The sequence below is a fragment of the Chiloscyllium punctatum genome, chromosome 12 (genome assembly GCF_047496795.1).
Source record: "Chiloscyllium punctatum isolate Juve2018m chromosome 12, sChiPun1.3, whole genome shotgun sequence".
NCBI lineage: Eukaryota > Metazoa > Chordata > Chondrichthyes > Orectolobiformes > Hemiscylliidae > Chiloscyllium > Chiloscyllium punctatum.
Genome location: NC_092750.1, coordinates 48,450,257 through 48,466,827, shown reverse-complemented (window position 1 = coordinate 48,466,827; position 16,571 = coordinate 48,450,257). Strand labels below are relative to the sequence as shown.

Sequence of the window (16,571 nt, the reverse complement as noted above, 5' to 3'; positions counted from 1 at the left end):
AGGAAAATTAAGAGACCTATGTTAAATGAGCATGTAGTCTGATGAGCATGTACAGTTCATGCCAACAACAGACCATTAGCACATGCCTGCCATCATTAATCTGTAACGGCTTTTAATCTTAACACTTCATATAGGGAGATAACAGAACAACTGGTGTGGTGATGCTATGTGGAGTGGAGAGCGTTTCTCTGTAACATGCAATGTCATGGTGAGCGGCAAATCATCAATTCAGACACTAAGTACTTAAAAGGAGAAAGTCCTAAACCTTAAAAAAGGCAAATAAAATCATACTCCACCTCACTTCTGTACGAAAATGCAAATATTTGCATTGTTCAAATCCTAGCTAATTTTATAAGAAAATTGTAGCACTTGTTAATCACAGAATAATCTGAGAGCTATCTCATACTTGCCGGGAACTTTTATAAAACCTTTTCTGTATACAATAGGCAGGCTGTCTTAGCAGGAAGGTGATGATCTTTTCCCCTACTAGATGATGCCTAGGAATGTATCACATGATTATAACAGAGCCAGGGGCATAAACCATTAAAGTGAAGTGGCCACAATATGTAGTCAGTGAATTCGTACTTTTAGATCTTTGATCACACTCCCAGTTTCTTCTTTAAACAAGCTCAGGTTTTTTTAAACATAAGATCATTTTGAAGAGCCTTTGCACTGAAGCTTTCCCCAAGATTATTTACCACCTACTCTTTTACTATGACAGCTAATACTTTTTCTCAGCTGTTATACTTTGAAAAATGTTTCAAAATCTTCAGCGAGCAAGAAGAATGTAGTGAGAAACATAATTCACAGTTTTGCAGATTCAACACTAAATCATAGTAGACATATCAGAGCTAATTGCTGGAAATATGGGTGCATGTTATATTCCTTGTATTTGTTTTAATGAACTGAAAAGTCACATGCTACACACCCACGATCTTCAAGGAATGCAGATTCATGCCTTGTTAGCATTGTAGGTTTTATAATAATGTTTTAGGTCATTAAAGCAGAATAGCAAATGGAAGAAACACTGAGAAATAACGCTGTGAAAAAATGGCATGCAATAGGTGCAGGCAAAGCAATTAATTTATCGCAAGAGGAAATTCACAGTGATAATGTAACAGAAAACAAAAGTGCCTTCAAATTATACTTATTTGGTTTCTAAAGGAATGTACTTCATGTCTAACTGAGTGAAATTATTAACGATATGATTTCCAGATCAGTATTCTTCCTGTCCGAAGCAGTACACAGCTAAAAAGTACAAAAGCAATGGAGTATCATGAGTCAGGATATAACTTTTACAATTAATTTGCTGTGATGTTATATACCTTTACAAGTTAAAACACAAATGTTCGGAATTTACAACCTGAATTATCCTGATCAGTTTCCTATAATTGTTACTAAATTGATGAAGAACCATAATTGATTAGCTATGAAATATTCAACAACACTTATGACTCAGTAACCAACTAAAATACCTTCAGATTAGTCATGACAAAGAAGCCAATTCTATCAATCTTGCTCAATTGGGATTAGTTTGAATGGAAGAATTTTGAAGTAACTTAAACAAATTAGCATGGCAGAGGCAGCAGACTCACAATGTATTGGCACGGTTGAGGACACATCGAAATGATGATACTGGAAATTCTAGTTCCATATGTAATATCTTTGGACTTATAAAATGCTGTAAGATCTTTCTTACACAAATTACTGGTTGCCTTGTTACATGACAAGAAGGAACAATAGGACTAAATTCAACTATTTAATTTCATTTATAAATGTCGTTACAGGACGTGAAAAAGAATTGGCTTTAAAATGTTATTCTTACTTTTCCATTCAATCTTTTTCTTTTTTTTAAATTCGTTTCTTTTTCCTATTTGTTATTCCTCCTTCTGCACATGAACTGACTCTAATTCTCCTTTCCCAATCGTTTCTTTCAATTTTCAAATCTGAGTGGTTAAGGAAATGCACTGTTGATCCTCATGTTCAATGAAACTTCCACAGTCAGAGGCCCTGTTGCCTTCAGTTCCCCCTCAGTTCACACTTCCAAAAAATTGAGATGCAGAAGATTTAGGCTAAAGAGTTCAGAACAAACTTTAGCCATATTGCATGCTGTGAGATGCCCTACTCCAACAAACCTCTGTTCAATGTGCATAATGAAGGACAAAATGCTTACAGTTTAATAGACTTTTCAACAAAAACACACAAAGAAACTGTCTCAAGGAAACTGTGTTTACTTTAGCAAGTGTGATCTAGGCTTTCAAGGCTAAATGTTGTATATAAATATATTGTGAGGTCAAGTAGAAAAAGGTTAATGTCTCAAAATAGCAATAGGTAGACGTTTAAATCTTTATCTCCCCTCTCATTCAGGGCCATGGTATCAAAGACAACAAAGACAGGCATTTCTTTACTTAATCCTTCTGTTGTAACTAAGGGTAGGCAATGGCCTAGTGGTATGATCACTGGACTGTTAATCCAGAGACTTAAGTAATGTTCTGGGACCCGGGTTTGAATCCTGCCATGGCAAATGGAGGATTCTGAATTCAGTAAATATCTGAAATTAAGAATCCAATGATGACCATGAATCTATTGTCAACTGTTGGAAAAACCCAAGTGGTTCACTAAAGAGCTTTAGGGAAGCAAACTGCCATCCTTACCTGATCTGGCCTCCATGTGACTCCAGACCAACAGCAATCTGGTTGACTCTTAACTGCCCTCTGTGCCATGAGGGTTAGGCAATAAATGCTGCATAGCCAGCAACACCCTCATCCCATGAATGAATTTTTAAAGAAATGATTGAATATCATGAAAATGATATTTGAGTGATACAGATACCCTGTGACAGCAGACATCAAATTTTCATACTTCAAATGGGTCACTCAGACATTTTCAATTGTGACAGTGGTAACCTTACTATCTAAGTATCTCTGTGGATATCATTTCAAATTATTCAAGTGACAGTCTGGTGAACTTTTTTTTAATGCCTTTAAAGACACAGTCTTGCAGGTATATTTACTTTAAATTTAATCAGAGGTGACATGGATTTCTTCAGAATCAACCCAAAGCTAACTAGGTAAATGATGGCATTGAGAACGTGAACAGATTTTTAAATTAGTAACAAGTTACAAGGTTATCGAGAGCAGGAAGGGAAGTGGCATTGAGGCGGAGATGAGACAAGTTATGATTGTCTCAAATGGGAGAGCAGACTCAAGGAATTGAATTGCCTACTCTTGCTCCTAGTTCCTATCTTCTTATGATAACAAATGCTAAGGTAGTCCCCTTTTTTTTCAGCAATTGATTTAGCATTAGGTAAGACAAATACTGAAGTACTGATTTCTAAAACAATATAATTACAATATATTAGCAATCATTTACCGAGTTAGCTTTGAGTTGACTCTGAAGAAATCCATGTCACCTCTGATTAAATTACGTAGTTTGCACATTCGCCCCATGTCTGCGTGGGTTTCCTCCCACAGTCCAAAGATTGCAGGCCAGGTGAATTGGCCATGCTAAACTGCCCATACTGTTAGATGCATTAGTCAGAGGGGAATGGGTCTGGGTGGGTTACACTTCGGAGGGTCCAAATGGACTTGTTAGGCCGAAGGGCCTGTTTCCACATTGTAGGGAATCTAACCTAATCTAATCTAATCTAATCTAAACTGTGCTCTTGGGTTGTGAATTCCACAGTTTCACAATCTTTTGACAGAAGTAATTTCTTCTCATCTAAGATGCTAGAAATAGGAAAAAAAAAGAGAAAATATTGGCGAAACAGGTCTGGCGGCATCTGTGAAGAGAGAAACAGTGTTAAAGTTTTGTGTTAGATATGAGCCATCTTCAGAACTGAAGGACCATCCAATGGATACAAACTTAAACTTGTGATGATGCTGCTCCGTTAACAAGGGTATGTTGTCCTTGATTTTTTTTTCAAAGAGGTCATAAAGACAGAGTTTCCAAAATGTCTGGGGTTGATCTACTTGAAGGATCTATTAAAAAAAACATTTGTCCAATGAAAGGGGAGTGGCCAGTTCTCCCAGCTCAGCTTTACTCAGCTTTATTCTTTAGCAAGTAGAGTTGTGAAGCTGCTGGACCCAAAGATCCTCCCTCTCTCTTGTAAGAGCCTGTGTAGAATTTTTCCTTTTTTTGTGAAAGGGTATTTATGAGGATTGTTGCAAGTATTTGGAACAGCATCGTTAAATTGGGATAATCTGCTGGGTTTTCGGATAGGTTACGTTATTCTGTATTCTCTTCTCTTTTGTTTGTGTTTCATTCGGTAATCTTGCAAATAAATTCTGTTTTGTTTAAATCTATGTGGTTGGGCCAGCTGCATCACTCCTGGAATATCCACTACACTTCCGCTGAAAACAACTAGTAAAGTTAGGGTCCGGGCTACTTTCTTGATATGTTTTGAGGGGGTCTGGCCTGGTCAGACTTGTCATTAAAAATGATGCGCATTTTTTTTTTCAATTTGGTCACATTTGTTCAAGATAACCATGCCAATCCCTTTATCAGGTTTACTGTACCAAATGCCTAGGTTTGCTTGAGGCCCCACAATACTGCCAGACATTCCTGTTGCATGTAAATAAATTAAGAAAAATCATTAAAGTCCCTCAATATGCATACGTTAAATCAGCTAGCACACATTTGAGGATTCACCATCTTCAATGGACACCTTGTGTCAGGATAGCTGGTAGCAGAGGAATTCATACTCAGCAAATAATCCTTCAATCTTCATGTGGGATGAAGGCATGTCAAAATTCAAACTACGTACAAAGACAAACCTCTCACTTTTAAATAGTACGCAGTCAGAGGTAATTAGTCCACATTTAGTGGCATTGTTAATTGTGTTGCAAAACCACTTCTGCTTATAGTGTGCACATGTTTTAAATAAGTACTGCTTATAGCATGGTCACCTTATCAAGTAATATAGTGGTATTAATGGAGCAAATTTAAATATGAAAGACATTTGTGCAATGCAGACCAAGTGTAGCATAGGGTACAATGTAAAATAGTCATCCAATTACCAATCTGATTCATCTCACCATGCATAAATACCAATTCAACCTTAAAACTGTGTTTCACTATTATTGATTATTCTGGAAATGAAAACCTAGGCATTCACTCGACAAAATATGTGGTATCCAGTGTAATGTTTGACTAATCAGAGTCAACCTGCCTGGTTTGAAATGTAAAATTAATCTGTCAGTTAACTGTCAATCACTATTAACTGCTACAATATCCACTTGTAACACCACGACCAGAGTCTGCTTGCCAACCAATCAGCACTCTCATTACAAGTCCTTGTTTTCCCTTTGATATTTTTTGCAAACAGTCACAGTCAGTGCAAGGTGAAAAGGTTTGGTCAAACGTATCTTTCATTCAGCAATATTCAGTGTGTAAACAGCTAGCATACAATAAGGCACCACAGAATTTAGTTTATGCTGGCTTCAAATGATACTGCTAAAGCACTCTATGAATGTCATTAGAAAGTGGTCCATGATTTTTGAGTCTGTATAGCTTGTTTAGTCCCCTCTTTGTCTGAGTGTTCCAATTTAAATATAATCAATATCAAATCTTTGCTCAAGTTAAAAACTGCAGTGTACTTTGTAACTTTTTAAAATTCCTTTGTAGTGATGTGGAGGTCACTGGGTAGGGCAACATTCATTGTTCATCCTGAAATGCCCTGGATATGGTGGTGGTGGGCTGCCTTTTATTTTTACTAATTCATGGGATGTGGGCATCACTGGCTGGGCCAATATTTCTGGCCCATCTCCAGATAACCTTGAGAAAGTGATGGTGAGCTGTCCTGCTTTTTTAGTGTAGGACAAACCTGAGCAATTTTCCACACTGTTGGGTAGATGTCAGTGTTGTAACTGTACTAAAACAGCTTGCTTAGGGATGTGGTTAGACCTGCATCACAAGGCTCTGGCATTATTGTTGTAATATTGTCAGGGAACATAGCCATTAGTTATGCCAGACCCTGGGCAAAGTTTCCCAAATTGTTACAGCTCCAGTTGGGAGATACAAAACATTAAGGTACGAGATGAGGAGGAATGAATTGGCTTGGCCCCTTAGTTTGTCAGAACAAAGTGAATAGCTGCGTCAGAAATTCGGATTACCTAATGGAGACCTCTTTCGACACTTCCAAATTCGAGATTATATACAGAAGAAGACTACATTATTAGATAGTCTTTATAAATCAGATAGAGAATGTAGAGTACTATGGCCAATGGGGGTATCTTCCATCAGTACTATTTATCATTTGCTACATGATGAAGTACGGGAGATATGGATAATCTGCTTAAAACATGGGATCAGGATTTGGGACTAGAAATCTCTATAGAAACGTGGAATGACATTTAGGAAAACGCCAGAAGAATCACCATCTGTAACAGAACTCAGACTATCCAGCTGAAGATACTTCATAGGGCCCATATAGCACCAGATCGATTGGCAAAATTTAAGGCAGGAGCATCTCCAATGTGTCCCAAATGTAAAATAGAGATGGGCACTCTTGTACATTGTCTATGGAACTGTCATAAGATCCGTAGATACTGGACTAAAGTAGCAAGTACCCTGACAGAAATTTTAGGAACGGAAATTAAAGTGGACCCTGTATCTCTCCTTTTGGGCTTTTCGAACTTACCCTCCCTGGACATGTACGGGAAGAAACTATTTTCTATTCTCTCTTTCTGTGCAAGGGAAAATATTTCGGTAAACTGAGTGGCTGAGGGCCCCCCTGGACTTTCAAATTGGCACAGATTAATTATGGAATGTATTCCCCTTGACGTCCTTACAAATATGGTGCACCAAAAGACCGAATTATTTCATAAAATATGGCAGCCCTTCTCGAATGATATGAATATAGATATTTCGGCTATCCTAACAAGGGCATTTATTTAATTGAGATTACGAACCTTGCTGGTCCGGGGCCCCTTGGGAGAGGAATCCCACACGAATACCGGTTTTGTTACATTTGATGTGAACACATTCCAAGCATGTATCTCACTACCCAATTTCTGTGTTATCCGTTGGTTTTTTTTCCTTTCTCTTATTTGAATAATGTAAGAGACTTAAATATACACTCTGGTTAGTTGTAGGTTAGATTAGTAGTTAGTTGAGTTTTGTTTTTTTTCTTTCTCGGTATTTTTCTTTTGTTAAATTTTGGTTATTATATATTTAAGATTTAATTGTATATCAATGTTTGTACTTGAGAGTTTTGTTTATTTTTGTAAACTTGTAAAAATGTTAAATTTCTAATAAAAATATCTATAAAAAAAAAGAACATGCTGGCTTTTGCAGTGGAAGTTACTGGTTGCATTGACCTTGGTACTTGAACAGGACAAAAGTGAGGACTGCGGATGCTGGAAATCAGAGTTGAGATTCGAGTGGTGGTGGAAAAACACAGCAAGTCAGGCAGCATCCGAGGAGCAGGAAAATCGACGTTTCGAGCAATAGCTCTTCATTGGGATTAAAGGCAGGGAGCCTTCAGTGTGGAGTGATAAATGGGAGGGGGGTTGGGCTGGGGAGAAGGTAGCAAAGAGTACAATGGGTGGATGGGGGTGGGGATGAAGGTAATAGGTCAGAGAGGAGGGTGAAGCAGATAGGTGGGAAGAAAGATTAGCAGGTAGGACAGGTCATGAGGATGGTGCTGAGCTGAAAGGTTGGAACTGGGGTAAGGTGGGGGGAGGGGAAATGAGGAAACTGGTGAAGTCCACATTGATGCCTTCGGGTTGAAGTGTCCCGAGGCGGAAGATGAGGCGTTCTTCCTCCAGACATCGGGTGGTGAGGGAGTGGTGGTGCAGGAGGCCCAGGACCTGCAAGACCCGGCAGAGTGGGAGGGGAAGTTGAAATGTTGGGCCACAGGACAGTGGGTTGATTGGTGCAGGTATCCCAGAGATTTTCCTCAAAGCACTCTGCGAGAAGGTATCCAGTCTCCCCAATGTAGAGGAGACTGCTTCGGGAGCAATGGATACAATAAATGACATTAGTGGATATGCAGGTAGAACTTTGATGGATGTGGAAGGCTCCTTTAGGGCCATGGATGGAGGTGAGGGAGGAGGTGTGGGCGCAGGTTTTGCAATTCCTATGGTGGCAGGGGAAGGCGCCAGGACGGGAGGGTGGGTTGTTGGGGGGCGTGGACCTGACCAGGTAGTCATGGAGGGAATAGTCTTTGCGGAAAGCGGAAATGGGTGGGGAGGGAAATAAATCCCTGGTGGTGGAGTCCGTTTGGAGGTGGCAGAAGTGTCGGCAGATGATGCGATTTATGCGAAGGTTGGTAGTGTGGAAGCAGAGGACCGGGGGTTTCTGTCCTTGTTACAGTTGAAGGGGTGGGGTTTGAGGGCGGAGGTGCGGGATGTGGATAAGATGCGTTGGAGGGCATCTTTAACCATGTGGGAAGGGAAATTGCAGTCTTTAAAGGAGGAGGCCATCTGGTGTGTTCTGTGGTGGAACTGGTCCTCCTGGGAACAGATACGGTAGAGGTGGAGGAATGAGGAATACGGGATGGCATTTTGCAGGAGGTAGGGTGGGAAGAGGTGTAATCCAGGTAGCTGTGGGAGTCGGTGGGTTTGCAAAAAATGTCAGTGTCAAGTCGGTCGTCATTGATGGAGATGTAGAGGTCCAGGAAGGGGAGGGAGGTGTCAGAGATGGTCCAGGTGAATTTAAGGTTGGGGTGGAATGTGTTGGTGAAGCTGATGAACTACTCAACCTCCTCACGGTAACTTCCACTGCAAAAGCCAGAACATTCAATAATCCAAATACCACAAAAATTGGTATGTCAGAAGTGGAGATGAACTTGCACCTCCTGACATACATCATCTCAAATCCACTTCTTATCCCTTACTGTGCATTTAAGCTACATCTGATTGAAAAGATACAAATTAAATAGATGGTTCCTTTCAAAGGGGCAGTCCAACGATACTTCTATGGCTCACCTTTACTTTCTTTGCATCTTCTTTATAAAGGGATGATGGACCATTCCTTTATAATGCACCATTATCTCTCAAAGTTTCAGGACACAGTAACACTTTTTGAACAATGGTATTGTGAAAGATGCTTCAAGATACATCCAGATGCATCCAGAGACTAACTGGATGGCTCTTTCAAAGAGCCAGATCCTGCATTGTGGGCCTTCTTTATGCTCTATGATTCTTTCAGGACTAGTACAGATTTAGTCAACATACAGGGTAGCAACAGCCTATTGATGTTATCTCTAGACTATTCATTCGGAGATCCAGAAATGTTCTGGGGACCTGTGTTCAAATCCCACCATGACAGATGGTGGAATCTGAATTCAAATAATAATCTGGAAAAAAAAGGGTCTAATGGTGACCATGAAATGATTGCCGACTGTAAGGAAAAAGCCACCTAGTTTATTAATGGGAAGGAAGTTTGTCATTCTTACCTGGACTGTCCTACAAGGTATGGTTAGTAAGTTTGCAGACAACACCAAAACTGGAGGTGTAGTGGACAGTGAAAATGATTCCTCAGAGTACAAGGGGGACCCTGGTCAGATGGGCCAATGGGCCAAGGGGTGGCAGATGGAGTTTAATTTAGATAAATGTGAGGTACTGCATTTTGTAAAGGGAAAACAGGACAGGATTTATACACTTAATGGTAAGGTGCTGGAGAGTGTTGCTGATCAAAGAGACCTTGGAGCGCAGTTTCATAGTTCCCTGAAAGTGGGATGGGACAGTGAAGAAGGCGTTTGGTATGCTTTCCTTTATTGGTCAGTGTATTGAGTATAGGAGGTAAAAACAATGACTGCAGATGCTGGAAACCAGATTCTGGATTAGTGGTGCTGGAACAGCACAGCAGTTCAGGCAGCATCCAAGGAGCTTCGAAATCGACGTTTCGGGCAAAAGCCCTTCATCAGGAATAAAGGCAGCGAGCCTGAAGCGTGGACAGATAAGCTAGAGGAGGGTGGGGTGTGGGGAGAAAGTAGCATAGAGTACAATGGGTGAGTGGGGGAGGGGATGAAGGTGATAGGTCAGGGAGGAGAGGGTGGAGTGGAAAAGGAGATAGGCAGGTAGAACAAGTCCAGACAAGTCATGGGGACAGTGCTGAGCTGGAAGTTTAGAACTAGGGTGAGGTGGGGTAAGGGGAAATGAGGAAACTGTTGAAGTCCACATTGATGCCCTGAGGGTGAAGTGTTCCGAGGCGGAAGATGAGGCATTCTTCCTCCAGGCGTCTGGTGGTGAGGGAGCGGCGGTGAAGGAGGCCCAGGACCTCTCTGTCCTCAGCAGAGTGGGAGGGGGAGTTGAAATGTTGGGCCACGGGGCGGTGTGGTTGATTGGTGCAGGTGTCCCGGAGATGTTCCCTAAAGCGCTCTGCTAGGAGGCGCCCAGGTAGTCATGTTGCAGCTGTATAGGATATTGGTTAGGCAGCTTTTGAAATATTCTGTGCAATTCTGGTCTCCTTCCTATTAGAAATATGTTGTGAAAGGGTTCAGAAAAGATTTACAAGCATATTGCCAGGGTTAGATGGATTAAGCCATAGGGAGAGGTTGACTAGACTGGGGCTGTTTTCCCTGCAGCATTGAAAGTTGAGGAGTGACCTTGTCGAGGTTTTGTAAAATCGTGAGGGGCATGGATATGGTGAATAGCCAAGGTCTTTTCCCTGGAGTAGAAGAGTCCAAAACTGGGGGGCATAGATTGATGGTGGGAGAGGAATGATTTAAAAGGGACCGAAGGGGCAACATTCTCGTGCAGAGAGTGGTACGTGTATGTAATGAACTGCCAGAGGAAATAGTGGAGGCTAGTACAACTATAACATTCAAAAGGCATCTGGATGGATATATGAATAGGGAGGGTTTAAGAGGAATATAGGACAAATGGTGGAAAATGGAACTAGATTAATTTAGGATATCTGGTCATCATGGATAAGGTGAATTGAAGAGTCTGTTCCCATGCTGTACAACTCCATGTGACTCCAGACACACAACACACTGGTTCTCCCTTAACTGGCCTCCAGGCAATTAGGGATGGGCAATAAATGCCAGCCTAGCTAGTGACACCCTCATCCTGTGAATGAATTTTTAAAAAAGCAAGATTTTAGAATGCCACACATCTTGTAGCTTCTTTCTGCTTTTCTTAGTTGCATCGTTATATTATTATGTTGATTGCACGTCAGACAACAACAGACATACCAACCTGTGTTAGACTTTTCCCCCTTAACATCGATTAGAAAGCATATCACTGAATTTTTAAAGTGATAATCACATACTGCATTCTTCTTCTTTGGAAATTAAAAATTCATCTGCCCAGCTAATGAAACAAGTAATGAAAACATGGGAAAAAGTCAGTTGACTTTGTTGAAAGTTATTGTATTGACACTTCAATTTCATTTAAATGCCTTTAATGAATTCATGGTAGCAGTAAAGCAGTGTAAATTATTTCTTAAACAATGACACAGAAAGAGACAGTGAAAAAAGACCAAACAAGAGATCTTTTGTTCTGCGGTGAGGCTAATATTCTCCATTTGGTACCACTGAACCCCATTTTAAAGCAAACTCGACATTTGACGTCACAAATATGCTCGGCACCAGAAATGTCCACGATCTTTCAAAGGAGCATTATTTTCTTGTGCATCAGAATATCAAACATAGTGGGTGGAAACATGGAGCTGGGGGCATTCACGTCAGACTGAGATCTGATATTGCTTGTATACAATAAAGATCACAGATTCCTCCTCCTCATAGGTGACAGTGTTCTACCACATTTTTGGCTTAATTCTAGCAATTTTCATGTAAGGAAGTTATTTTTATTCAGTGCTGGCATTCATTTTATCATGAAAATTCCAAATGAATCACAATATTAAATTTGCAGAAGTTCATTGTAAAATAGAAAAGCTGTTCTTGAGTCAAAATGAATTAACACAAACATTATATTTTATTTTTAATGGAATTAAGGATTGTCAACTTTGCATTACGAGGTTGTAATTCTCAACACATTTATCCAGAAATGCTCAGGAAAAACATTCTTTTACAGGGAAACACTTATACTCTATTCCACATAAACATAAAAACATTGATTTTCTTTTTTGCACATGATTTGAAAGAAACTTTTTGCCTAAGGGTACAAACGTGACATTTAAGTTGGTTATATTTTTAAACTATGTCTTTTAATTCAAGGTAAAATGGAGTAGTAAGAAGGAATTTGTGACTTATTGCCAGTTTTACTGCTAATGTGTAGCTTGACTGAAACTCAGGTCCCAGCTTTCACATCTAAAACACAGTTAAGTCAAAAGTCATACAATACCAGGTTATAGTCCAGGTTTATTTGGAAGTACTAGCTTTTGTAGCATTGCTCCTTCATCGGGTGGCTGTGGAGTCTGAGAACGCTCTCTCGCTCTCTCTCACACCTACAGACCCATACACTCTCACAGACACTCTCTCATACAAGCAGCCTCTCACAGACTTATACCCCTTTACACTCAGACACATACATAAACTCTCTCATAGATACTCATACCACACACACACACATTTGTGGGGTGAATTTGTACTTGTAGAATTACATTTTATTTTGCTCAAAACAACTGCATGAATCCATCTAAGATTCTGTAAACCCTTTTTTAGAAATAGAATCAGTCTGAACACTGGGGCACAGACAGCCTCACACAGGGCACCTCACACCTTCAATGCATTATCTTAGCTGACATGGTATATTGTTAAAGTTCAATTGAGAATGTAACTTTAAAAAAAGGTTCTTGGATTTACACATGAAAGAACTGAAATCAATGTGGTAATTCTAAAAGATGGGAGAATTAACAAACAAATTTAAATATATAATTTCAGTTGCATCACACTGTAAACTTTTGCTATAAATTCTGTGTCCTACAAAGTTCTACTCCACAACCACCTGATAAAGTAGCAGCACTCCAAAAACTAGTGTGCTTCCAATTAAACCTGTTGGACTATAACCTGGTGTTGTGTGATTTTAAACTTTGTACGCCCCAGTCCAACACCAGCACCTCCAAATCATGAACACAAAAGAGGTAGCAATTGGCCTTACAGTGGATAGATTTACAAACGCTCAGATTTACTGACTCAGGGAGACTGAAAAATCATGACTGCAGTGAACAGTGGAGCAGTAGGCTGTTCTCTGTTCATCAATTCAGATACTGCTGGAAGCGCACTCTCTGACTGAAGAGACAGGCCAGTGGAAATTTAAAAACTGCAAGATTTGTGCTGGCATAATAAGGAGTTGCTGGAATAGTCTTGCTGCTGGAAGTCAGTTCATGGATTCTCAGAGAGGAAACAACCTTCAATGCACACTAGGCATTGCAACACAGCAAGGGGGAGAGAAATTAGCCAATTGGAGGCAAATTCAAACTGGTTTCTGTAAAGGTTATAGATCTGATAGGAGTATATTATTAAATAAGTGCAGAATGGCGGTGTTTCAGTTGTGTTGAGAAGTTAAAGTGGAGTATCTTTTCTGCAATTTAGTGTTATTATTAACTAAGTAATGTTTAGTTGGTCTCAATTTTAATTTGTAGTATTGATAGTCTTAAATTGTGAAATCCTGTCATGAGATTTCTTGAATCGGTCACTGGAATTTCAAATTTCTTTTTTAAAGTTATCAGTCTATACGAGAATTGTAGCATGACACAAGTAATAATTGATAAAAGTGAAAACATAGATTTTGGAGGCAAGCTATTAACTCAGGAACTAGCTAGGAGGTAGGGCAATATATTAGGATTGATGAGTACAGTATATAAAGTATACTTTAATTAACAGGATATAATTAACAGTGTCCCAAAGGGATTGGACTGTGGATCCAACTTTCACTGTCTTTATCAATGGCTCAGATGAAGGACTGGAAAACCATGTAATCCAAACCCAAATTCATTGATGACATTAAATTAAGTTGCATATTAAGCTTACAGATAGATGGTCATGTAAAGCTATTAGAACACTGACAGATTAAGTGAGTGAGAAAAAATGCTGGCAGATGGTGTTCTGTGTTGAGATGTGAGCCTATGCAATCAAGAAACACAGATCAGAGCATTTTCTAAAGAGAAACTAGGATCTACAGAGAAGAGGAGAAACTCAGGGACAGAAATCACCAAAAGGTTGCAAACCAATGGATAGATATTTAGAACATCGAAAAGACAAAGAAATATTAGCTCAAGGAGACTGGAATGGGACCAATCAATAATCATGTTCTAGCAGTAAGCAGCTCTTTGAGATGCAATCTGACCACTGTTTTCAGTTCTGGCATCAAAACCTAAAAGAAATATTTTGGCCTTGGAGAGGGTAGAGCACAGATTCACTAGATGATATTGGGCTAAACTTCAAGTATTAGTTGCACAGATAATCTTGTATTCCCTTGACTGTGAAATATCCAAGTTAAATGTTTAAGATGATTAAAAGGGTTTAATAGGAAAGATGGAGAGAGATGATTTTATTCTCAAGCTAACCTAAAATTAGGAGGCCATAAACAAAGTGGAAGGAACATCTTAACATAAAAGGCAATGAAAAGTACTTGGGAGTGCATAGTAAAATAGAACTGAGACAGCATAGCTTCTCCAAGGGGAGATCATGCCTGACAAATCTAATGAGCAAATTAGATAAAGGAGAGCCAGTGGACATGATCTATTTGGATTTCCAAAGGCCTTTCAGAAGGCATGCTAAATAAGAGCCCACAGTGTTAGGAGCAAGATACTGGCATGGATGAAAGATTGGCAGAAGGGGGAATAAAGGGGTGTTTTTCAGGATGGGAGCCGGTGACCAGTGGAGCTGCACAGGGGTCAGTGTTGTGACAACTTTTCATGTGGTACATTAAAAGTTTGGATGATCCAGGGGCACCATTGCTAAGTTTGCAGATGACACAAAGATAGGTGGAGTAAGGGGGGGGGGTGTTGAGGAAACAAGTGGACTGCAGAGGGACTTGGACAGACTAGGAGAATATACAAAGAAGTGGCAGATGGAAGACAATGTGGAAAAGTCTAAGGTTATGCACTTTGGGAGGAAGAATAGACTATTTTATTAATTAAATGGGGAAAAACTTCGGAAATCTTAAGCACAAAGGGAGTTAGGAGTCCCAGTTCAGGATTCTTTTAAGGTTAACATGCAGGTTCAGTTGGCAGTTAGGAAGACAAATGCAATGTTAGCATTCATTTCAAGAGGGCTAGAATACAAGAGCAGAGATGTACTGCTCTTGGCATAAGGCTCTGGTCAGATCACATTTGGAATACTGTGAGCTAGGCTGGGAGGAAGTCCAGAGGAGGCTCTCAAGAACGATACTGGGGATGAAGGGCTTGTCCTATGAGGCGCAGTTGAGGACTCAGAGTCTATACTCGCTCGAGATTTTAAGGAAGAGATCTCATTGAAACTTACAGAATTCGCAGAGGCCTGGATAGGGCAGATGTAGAGAGATGTCTCCACAAGTAGGAGAGACTAAGATGCGAGGGCACAGCCTCAGAGCAAAGGGATGACCCTTTAGAACAGACAGAGGAGAAACTTCTTTAGCCTGAAGGTGGTGAACCTGTGGAACGCATTCTTTCAGAAGGCTGTGGAGACCAAGTTATTGAGTGTAGTTAAGATTGAAATTGTTAGGTTATTGATTAATAAGGGAATCAAAGGTTATGGGGAGAAGGCAAGAAAATGGAGTTGAGAAACATATCAGTCATGATTGAATGGCAAAGCAGACTCAATGGCATCGTTCTGTTCTTATAACGTATGCACTAAAATCTGAAACATTCTTGCATAACATGCTGTTCAGGCTAGATTAATTCAAAAATATAACACTAATATTGAAATTTTTTTGCTACATAAGGGCATTTAAGGAATATTGGGCCTAAACAATTAAATTAAGTTGCGGTCAAAATTATCCAGGATAAAACCGAACAGAAGGACAGGTTTAAGAGGTTAAATAAGCTACATCTACCCTAGCGAGCTCATCAAGAGGCTGACACTTTGCTCTACATATCAGTTTTCTCAGTTAAGCTTCTACTTCTTGCGTATGTTTTGTCTAGAAACGTAAACATCAGACAACAAAACAAAATTAAAATAACCTTTAGGCTCCTGCTTTGACAGTGCAACAATATTACATTCTGAAATTGCATCCTTTCATTGCTCCAGCAATCAGAGAAGCAGCATAAGCTCACTGAATGGAGATCACGCATTTGCAAGTGCGTAGAGTGGACCAAAGTTTAGGGTAAACAACACACTGCAAACACTGCAAAAGGTTTAAGGGTTGACTATTTTTAATATACAACTTGTTGTTGCACAAGGCAATTGGATTAAAAAGGTTACCTCAGAAGCTTTGGAATAGTCCCATCCACTGATAGGTAAATAATTGTTTCTAGGAAGAGCAAATCAGTTGTTCGAGTTTGTACTTAATGGTTAGTCATTTCTACAATTTATAGCTAGGTAACCTAGATTTAGTTACTAGCCTTAAAGAAGTATTAATGTCTCTTACTTGGACTTAACGTACTTTACCAGTCTTAAGCAGATGTAACATGTTACCTCACTATTATGTAATAAACCACTTATTTTTCAAGTATATGCCTCTGCCACTGATGATAATTTACCAGTTAATTCTTCACCACTTATTAGTAAGTGCTATAGA

The 16,571-nt window shown here is 39.7% G+C and overlaps 1 protein-coding gene across 4 annotated transcripts in view; it reads right to left on the bottom strand.

The window, feature by feature from the left end:
• LOC140483843 (microphthalmia-associated transcription factor-like) overlaps window positions 1-16,571 on the bottom strand; it is a 293,041-nt gene that overhangs the window by 71,492 nt on the left and 204,978 nt on the right. The window lies entirely within an intron of this gene.